Source organism: Sorex araneus, chromosome 5, assembly GCF_027595985.1.
Source record: "Sorex araneus isolate mSorAra2 chromosome 5, mSorAra2.pri, whole genome shotgun sequence".
In the NCBI taxonomy this organism is placed as follows: Eukaryota; Metazoa; Chordata; class Mammalia; order Eulipotyphla; family Soricidae; genus Sorex; species Sorex araneus.
Genome location: NC_073306.1, coordinates 183,256,089 through 183,266,571, shown reverse-complemented (window position 1 = coordinate 183,266,571; position 10,483 = coordinate 183,256,089).

Below are 10,483 nucleotides of genomic sequence, written 5' to 3'. Positions count from 1 at the left end.
ATGTATATACCAGAGCTCACATCACCCAAACTTTAACAACATGTTAGTGATGTCTTACAGAATGTCTTAATGGCTCCTGCCAAAATAAAGCAATCTTCACACTGTTTTCTATATGAACAGTCTTTTGTAAGCATGTTCAGCAGTTCTTCATAACAGACAATACAAAATATCCTTTTCCATTTGTGTTTTGTGACAGGATTGGGGCTTGGGATGGAAACATCCTGAATTTGGTGGTTGGAAAATATGATGGTGGTGGGATTGGTGTTTAAATATCAAATGTAATCAAATATTGTAAAGTAACTTATAAAATAAAAATATTAAAATATATAAAAAAGAAATCATTGAATAATTGGGCCAGAACAATAGTACAGTATGTAGGGTGCTTGCCTTGCATGCAGCTGACCCAGGTTCAATCCCCTGCATATCATATGGTCTCCCAAGAATTGCCAGGAGTAATTCCTGAGCACAGAGTGAGGAGTAACCTCTGATCACTGCTTGGTATCAGAGGTTGGTATGGGCCAAAAGCAAAAGCAAAATCATTGAATAATAAATGAAAATTATAGCTGTTTCTCAATAATTCAAATAATCATCTGGCATATTCTTAATTCTGCCAAATTTGTCTTCTCTCAATAGAGCTCAACCTTTATTATTTTTATGGCCAAAATAAAATATCCACTTTCTGGTTCACTGTTCCTTATGTTGATTTATAAGTACATCTCTATGTTTTATATCTCCTCATTAGGGGTTATGTTGCTATATTTTGTATCCTGAGCTTCTCTTTTATCAGTATATTTTTAATGAAATTTACTAAGTGAATTAGAAGACTTGGATCTTTTCTTCTCCAGTACCCTTTTTGCCAGTTGTACTCCTACCTATGGGCTGAAGCGATAGCACAGCGGGTAGGCATTTGCCTTGCACCGGGGTTCGATTCCTCTGTCCTCTCGGAGAGCCGGGCAAGCTACTGAGAGTATCGCGCCCGCATGGCAGAGGCTGGCAAGCTACCCGTGGTGTATTTGATATGCCAAAAGCGGTAACAACAAGTCTCACAATGGAGACGTTACTGGCGTCCGCTCGAGCAAGTCGATGAACAACGGGATGACAGTGCTACGGTGCTATTCCTACCTACTTCCCAGAACCATGTCAAAATCGTCTCTTTCATGTAACCTAACTTTTGAGATTTCTCCATTAATGTGGGACCTTTCCATTTTTTAAAACCCCACAGCAACTTAGTTTGCTTGTCTTCATGGCACACTCTCACCTAGCACCATATACATTCTTCCTTTTAGCCTTCCTGTTATGAGACTTAGTTAAGTAGTACGTATATCCAATCCTTCTTGTTTCATGATGGACACTCAGAGAAGAAAATGTAACCAGGAAAATAGCAATAAAAATAAATTATAGGCTTATAAAATGAAGCCAAGTGTTACAAACATTATTTGATTTCTTCCTGTGTCATATGAGCTAGACAATTCTTGCATTCCTAGTGTTGAGATGGGGTAGATTTGTGGCTTATGGACCAGTCTAACCCCAGAAAACACAGAAATGAACCTCAAACCATAACTAGATGTTTAATCTTGATAATTTAGTCCCCTACCCGCCCATTTTATCTTTAATTCTCTCACTTCTTATTATTGTTTATCACTCAAAATTAGGTAACAATGTATTTGCCATTGTGCTAGTATTTTTTGAGAAATATCTTCCTAGATTCATAGATAAATGAATTTTTTTCTAGGCTTAAGGACTTTCATGTCAAGATTCTAAGACCCAATTATGCTTAGGAACTAGGGTATCCCTTAATTTTTCCAGGGAATTTCCATTCAAAGTTGTTTGTACTTATAAGATCCAGTAAAATGAAACCTTGGCAGTTTTTCATCAAGTTACAGCTGCCTCTGTAAAAGAAACCTCATTTATTTGGCTTCACTACATTGGCTAAATGGCAGCAAATAAGATTAAGGACATGATCATCATTTTTGCAAATGTTGTAAGAGCAACTGATGGCACCAACAGTCATTTAGAGCTCTAGGACGAACTGTGCATAGAATGTTATGATTATGCAAATACATGGGAACGTAGGCTATTACCGTGGCAATGTAAAATACTACAGATTTCCCCATATCACAGCACAATTGCTATATTTTTTGTCCAAAATAATTACAGAGGATAACAGGCTGGAGCGATAGCACAGTGGGTAGGGCGTTCGTCTTGCAGGTGGTCGACCCAAGTTCAATTCCTCCGCTCCTCTCGGGGAGCCCAGCAAGCTACCCAGAGTATCTCGCCCACATGGCAGAACCTGGCAAGCTCCCCGTGGTGTATTCGATATGCCAAAAACAGTAACAATAAGTCTGACAATGGAGATGTTACTGGTACCCGCTCGAGCAAATCGATGAGCAATGGGATGATAGTGATGACAGTGATACAGTGAATTATAGAGGAGAGGCCTTTCTGGGCCATTTTGGTTTTTGTCATTGTTTGGGGATTACATCTAGCAGTGCTCAGGGACTATTCCTAGTTCTGTGCTCAGGGATTGCTCCCAGTGATCCAGAGTAGGGGGGAGCTGAACCATGTGGTGCTAGTGACTGGACTTGGGCTTCCTGCATGCGGAGCATGTGCTCTGCCCATTGAGCTCTCCGGTTTTTGTGGCCCTTTTAAGTTAAAGCATTAGTATTAGGAATGTTTAAGAAAGTTCTAAGAATATTTACTCTAATTTTCATTTATATATTTATAAAGCAAAAATAAGGTAAAGTAATTGTTGTATAATTTTGATTCTAATTGGTCTTTTACATTAAATATTTATTATAAAACTTATCACTGTCACTGTCACTGTCATCTCGTTGCTCATCGACTTGTTCGAGCGGGCACCACTAACGTCTCTCATTGAAAGACTCATTGTTACTGGTTTTGGCATATCCAATATGCACGGGTAGCTTGCCAGGCTCTGCTGCGCGGGCTTGATACTCTCAGTAGCTTGCTGGGCTCTCCGAGAGGGGCGGAGGAATCGAACTCAGGTTGGCCACATGAAAGGTGAAAGCCCAACGGCTGTGCTATCGCTCCAGCCCACTTATCAGTAATTCCCCAAATAATAACTAGTAATTAGAATTTTCTCTCACAGAACTGACTTTAAAATACAGACCATTTTTTTTGCTTTATTTTCAAATTTCAAATTTTCAAATTTTCAAATTAAGGTCATGGGTGTAATTTCTACTTTAGTTTTACTTCCCAGGTAGCTCCAAGATTGGTGCATTTCCTCCGTCTTTGCTTTCTGTTACATAATAAAGTCTGTTTCTTTAACATAGAGGATTATTGGATGCGGCTCCCAAAGGAGTCAGGTATATGTTTTTCTTAAATCATAAGTTATGCTGCTCTGGGATTTTTCTGGGAGTAGAGTTGCATTTGGTTAAATGTGAGGAAGAGGAGAGTCAGGACAGAGGTACACAGGGATCAGTCTGTGCCCCAAGACATAGACAAGAATCCAGTTTGGGAGGTCATAGGGTAATGCTGAGAGCTGACACAAGTGACATTAAAAGGCAAAGCAAAAGAAGCCTTTTATCTAGGAGAGTCAATTACATTGCAAAAGATACTGTTCTTTCTTGGTGCAAGTATTTAGTAAATCCTAGGCTGGTTTCTTAAGGCTTTCTGACCACAACTTGTAGAAATCTATTTTCATAACTTTGCACACAGTCACACACAGCCCTGACTACACCCAAGCTTTAGGAAAATCCTTGCCCTCACCATGAATGAACCAACGGCTCGTATTTCTCATTCTCACTGACTCTGTTTCACTTCAAGGTGTTTGCAGGAGGGACTGGAGAGATAGCACAGTGGGTAGGGCATTTACTTTGCATGCAGCTGACCTGGGTACGATTCCCAGCATCCCATATGGTCCCCTGAGCACCACCAGGAATGATCCCTGAGTGCAGAGCCAGGAGTAACCCCTGTGCATTGCCAGGTGCAACCCAAAAAGCAAAAAAGAAAAAAGTATTGACAGAAGACTTAGAAAACTCATCTCATGTTATGCCTGTTGTAGGCAGATAGGTCTGAAGAAATAGCACAGCGGGTAGGGCGTTTGCCTTGCACGTGGCTGACCTGGATTAGATTCCTCCATCCCTCTCGGAGAGCCCGGCAAGTTACCGAGAGTATCCCGCCCGCATGGCAGAGCCTGGCAAACTACCCGTGGTGTATTCGATATGCCACGGAACAACAAGTCTCACAATGGAGATGTTATTGGTGCCTGCTCCAGCAAATTGATGAATGGGAAGACATTCAGTGCTTCAGGCAGATAGGTAGGGGGATTAGGATGAGATTCCCTAGCTCTGCAGTAGCTCTGAGGCATGAAGATCACATCCCTTTGATACGTACAAATCATGAGCTCTTTGGAATGGAGAAACTGAGGCACCATCCAGATGCAGAAAACCAAGGCCCATCCAGAGAAGGGTGAATCCCTCAGAAAAGTGAAGCCACAGAAGAATCTGAGAGTCTGAAGAGATCATCACCAGTGCAAGGGATGAGATAATGAGGTCATCAACAGTGCAGGATTTTCCTGTGGCAACACCCAGATTAACTCTTGTGTATGCAAAACTCCAGAAGGAAAAAACATTCTGAAGTATTTTATAAAAGCCACTGGGGTTTGTTCTTCAAGTCTGTGTTCTCCCTTGAACACTAGCTCGCTTGCTTGTCTCTACATTCCTTTGCTTGCTTCTTTCCACTTAGGAGAAGCTTGGATTCTCTCCTGACAACATGCTCCTCTCCTCTCACATATTTCTAAATAAGTTTTAATAAAAACTATCTTGCTTCACAATTTTTCTTCCTCCTGAAATTCTTTTCTGTGAGAGGCCCAGAACACCTGTGCTGACGTTGGGACTGACCTGACCTAGGCCAGGCATTTCCCCCAGCTCTGGCAGCTCTGGCTGAGGTAGGTCAAGAGGAGAGGTGGAAGCACTGTTTTGCTCGAGTCTCTTTGCCTTACTCTCCACTTTACCAGAGTCACCAGCAAAAGGTCCATGGATAAAAATTCATAGCTGCAGTTAGACTGTGTTGGAGATCAGGGAGATGGGATGAGGAAAGGACACACACACACACACACACACACACACACACACACACTCACCTGGGTAGAAATATTTTGATTTTCTAGAAGACTGGAAATTCCCTAGGAAGTTTGAATGAAAGATATGGAGACAAAATAGCACAGTAAACTTCTCCAACCAGGTGTGTGCACCCCACTGGTCTGTGCCACTCATCCCCCTGCCTGAACCCTAGCCCTACACCTGAAGGGAAGCTCCTCCTCCCAGCATCTCACCCAGGAGCCACCTTCCCCTGCCAGCTGCCACTCCCAGAGCACCAAACTAATTTTTTCAAACAGGTGTATAGATCCCTAGAATCACCCCCTGACCCCCACCCAGATCTATCCCTCACAGCATACCCTTAAAATCTCTAACTACAAAACTGTGGATGCTATGCCATCTGCATTAAGAAGGTATTTAGTCGGCACCCCACATTTGAGGTAGTAGTTAACCCAGGCCTCAGATTCCTTTACTTATCAATATCCCCAGTAACGCAAAGATAGCCCCACTGCAGGGGCTAAAACATACTACAACACACAGGAAAAAACTCCAAAACACAAAGGTCACAGTGATAAACAACACACAGAAACTCACTACGCTTAATGACTGAAGTTGCTAGCCCTGATGAATCAAACAGTAATAATAAACCATATAACCTCTGTGTTATATATAACCTTCTGTGATAAGGAATTTAGAATGGAGCTTTCAAGGATGTATAGGGAGCTCAAAGAAGCAATGGAATGCATTGCTGATAAAAATACAAGAGAATATGAGAGCGGAAGTGAGGAAAATGCAAACAAAAACACAAGCAGAAATGACAGACCTGAAAAACTTGATAGGTGAAATGAAAAACTTAGTGGAAGGCCTCAGCAACAGAGTAACAGCTGCTGAGGACAGAATCAGTGAGCAGCAAGATGAGGTGCAAAGAATCTCCAGACATTAGCAGAAAATGGAAAGGAACCTCAAAATAAACCAACAGATGTCAAGAGGAAATCAGGATAAAGTCAAGAGGAGCAACATAACAATCACTGGAGTCCCAGAGGGACAGGAAGAAAACCCTGACAAAAAATAAACTGTCAAACATATGATTGCTGAGACATTCCCAGAGCTGAATAGCAAATGCGAACAGATTCAAGAGGCTTGAAGGGTACCAGTTAGAATAAATTTAAATAAAAATACTCCAATACACATCCTTATCAGATTGACGAAAATCCATAGACAGAGATAAAAATCTGAAAGCAGCAAGATCAAAGAAAGCAATTGCTTACAAAGGAGCATCCTTAAGATTCACAGTAGACTTATCTGATGAAACCTTAAGGGTTTGAAGACAGTGGTGGAATAGAGTGAAAAAACTCAATGAAATAAATGCCTCAACAAGAATTTACCTATTTAGACTCTCATTTATATCAGAAGGAACAACACACAGCTTATAGACAAACAACTCAGGAACTTCGTAGACTCAAAACCATGGTTACAAGAACAAGAAAATGGGCTACATTAAGACAAGATAAGCCCCTCAAATATTCAACACTCAGACAGAAAGATGGGACATAACTCCTTAATAATATAATCTGCCTCAATGTCAATGGGCTAAATGCACCAATTAAAAGATACATAGTGATAGGATTCATCCTAAAATTGAACCCAACATTCTGCTGCTTGCAAGAAACATATCTGAATAGTCAGAGCAAACACAGACTCAAAGTGAAAGGAAGGAAAACAATTCTATAAGCAAACAACTCCCTCAAAAAAGCTGGAGTGACCATACTCGTATCAGATCACATAGACTTCAGATTGAAAAAGTTTACAAGAGATAGTAAAGCTCATTTCTTAATGATCAAAGGATCTGTACATCAGGAAGAACTCATACTCCTGCATATGTAAATGCACCTAACGAGGAACCATCAAAATACATAAAACAACTGCTCATAGACTTGAAGAAAGACATTGATAGTACATTAATAGTTGGAAATTTCAATACTGCTTTATCACCTCTCGATAGAGCAACCAGACTCAAACTCAGCAAGGACATACTTAATCTGAGGGAAGAAATGAAATATGAAAATATGACATTTCATCCCCCAAAAGCTGAATACACAGTCTTTTCAAGTGTACATGGGACGTTCTCCAAGATTGACCACATGTGGGACCACAAAACATACCTCCATAAAATTAAGAGGATAGAAATTGCATCTTTTCAGACCATGATGCACTGAAACTAGAAGGGAATCACACACAACAACAGAAATTCAAATCAAACATCTGGAAATTAAACAGCTCACTACTGAACAACCAGTGGCTTAGAGAGGAAATCAAAGAGGAAATTAAAAGATTCCTAGAAATGAATGAGAATGAAGACATGAGTTACCAGAACTTACAGGACACAGTAAAAGCAGTGGTAAGAGGAAAGTTTATAGCTCTACAAGCATTCCTCAAGAAGGAAAAGTGAGCCCACATAAGTAACTTAACCTCACAGCTTAAGAGCTTGGAGAATGATCAACAAAAGGAGTTCAAACCAGGCAGGAGGAAAGAAAAAAAAATAAAACTTAGAGCAGAAATTAACAACATGGAAACCCAAAAAGTAGTCTGAAAGATCAGTGAAACCAAGAGCTTATTCTTTGAGAAAATAAACAAGATCGATAAACCACTAGCAAGATTCACAATAAGAGAGAGAGAGAGAGAGAGAGAGAGACCCCTAATAAACAGAATCAAAAACGAAAAGTGGGACATCACAACAGAAACCACAGAAATTCAAAGGATAATCAGAGAATACTTTGAGAAGTTTTATGGCACAAAATAAGACAGCCTCAAAGAAACAAATCAATTCCTGGGCTCTAATAATCTCCCAAAACTGACCCAAGAAGACTTAGAATACCTGAAAAGATCTATCACTATCCAGGAAATTGAAATATTAATCAAAAGTCCCCCCAAAAACAAAAGCCCTGGCCCAGATGGATTCACTCATGAATTCTTCCAAACTTTTAAAGAGGTCCTACTTTCAATCCTGTTCAAGCTTTTCCAAAAATTTGAAGAAACAGAAACACTTCCAGTTTCTATGAGGCAAATATCACTCTCATACCAAAAGCAGACAGAGGCACCACAAAAAAAGAGAATTACAAGCTGATATTTCTGATGAATACAGATGCAAAGATCCTCAACTAAATACTAGCAAATAGAATCTAATGACTCGTCAAAAGATCATACACCATGGCCAAATAGGATTCATCCCGGGGATGCAAGGATGGTTTAACTTTCATAAGTCAATCAACATAATACACCATATCAGTAAAAGGAAAGATAAAAACCATATGATCATATCATAGATGCAGAGAAGGTATTTAACAAGATCCAGCAACCATTTATGATAAAAATTCTCAGCAAAATGCTAGTTAAAGGAACTTTCCTCAATGTAGCCAATGTATCACAAGCCCACAGCAATGTTATTCTCAATGTGAAAAAACTAGGAGCCTTCCATCTAAGATTAAGAACAAGACAAGTTTGCCCACCTCACCACTTCTATTCAATATAGTACTGGAAGTACTTGCCATAGCAGTTAAGCAAGAAAAAGATGTCAAGGGCATCCAGATAGGAAAGAAGAAGTCAGGCTATCACTATTTGCAGATGACATGATAGTATACTTAGAAAATCCTAAAGACGCCACAGAAAAGCTCCAAGAAATAATAGCTTTGTACAGTAAAGTGGCAGGTTACAAAATCAATACCCCAAAGTTCATGGCTTTCCTATGTATAAATAATGAAATAGAAGAAAGAAATATTTAAAAAGCAATCCCGCTGACAATAGTGCCTCAGAAAATCAAGTATCTTGGAATCAGTTTAACTAAAGAGGTGAAGGACCTATACAAAGAAAACTACAAAACACTACTTCAAGAAATAAAAAGGACACTAGAAAATGGAGACACATTCCCTGCTCATGGACAGGGAGGATTAATATTGTCATAATGGTAATACTGCCCAAAACATGATATAGATTCAATGCAGTCCCTATAAGAATACCCATGACATTTTTCAAAGAAATAGACAAAACACTTCTGAAATTCATATGGATCAATAAACCTCCATTAATACCTAAAGCAATGTTTGGGAAAAAGAAGATGGGTGTCATCACTTTCCCCAACTTCAAACTGTACAACAAAGCAGTAGTAATTAAAACAGCAAGGTATTGGAATAGAAACAGACCCACAGACCAATGGAGCAGAGTTCAATATTCTGATACAGAGTCTCAAGTTTATAATCACTTAATCTTTCATTTAAAAAAGCAAGAAATGTGAAGTGGAACAAGGAACTCCTCTCCAACAAGTGGTGCTGGGAAAAATGGACAGCTACCTGCAAAAATAGAACTCAGACCTCTGTCTAACTCCAAGCACAAAAGTCAGATCAAATGGATTAAAAACCTCAATATCAGACTTGAATCTATAAGGTACATGGAGGAAAATGTAGTCAGAATCCTGCATGAAATTGAAGCTAAAGTTACCTTCAAGGATGAAACACCACTGACCAAGCAAGTGAAAACTAATATAAACAAATGGAACTACATTAAACGGAGAAGCTTCTGCACCTCAAAAGAAACTGACCAAAATACAGAAAGAACCCATGGAATGGGAAAAATTATTTACTCAATATATATCAGATAGAGGTTTAATATCCAGGATATATGACTCTGGAAGAACTTTACAAGAAAAAAAACTCCAACCCTATCAAAAAATGGGGAGAAGAAATGAACAGAAACTTCCTCAAAAAAGAAGTTCAAATGGCCAAAAGGCACATGAAAAAATGCTCTACATTGCTAATCATCAGGGATATGCAAATTGAAACAACGATGAGATATCGTCTCACACCACAGAGACTGGTACACACCAAAAAGAACAAGAGCAACCAGTGCTAATGTGGATGCGGGGGGGGGGGGGAGGGACTCTCTTTCATTGTTGGTGGGAATGCCGACTGGTACAGGCTTTTGGAAAACAATATGGACATTCTTCCAAAAACTAGAAATTGAGCTTCCATATGACCCTCCAATATCACTTCTGGGAATATATCCCAGACATGCAAAAAAAACCCAAAAAACAAAAACACAGTAGAAATGACATCTGCACTTGTATGTTTATTGAAGTACTGTTCACAATATCCAGAATCTGGAAAAAACGTGAGTGTCCAGAACAGATGAGTGGCTAAAGAAACTTTGGTACATCTACACAATGGAATATTATGCAGCTGTTAGAAAAGTTAAAATCATGAAATTTGCATGTAAGTGGATCAACATGGAGAGTATCATGCTAAGTGAAATTAGTCAGAAAGATAGAGACAGGCATAGAATGACTGCACTCATTTGTGGAATATAAAGTAACATAATAAGAGACTAATGCCTAAGGACAGTAGAGATAAGGGCCAGAAGAATTGATCCATATT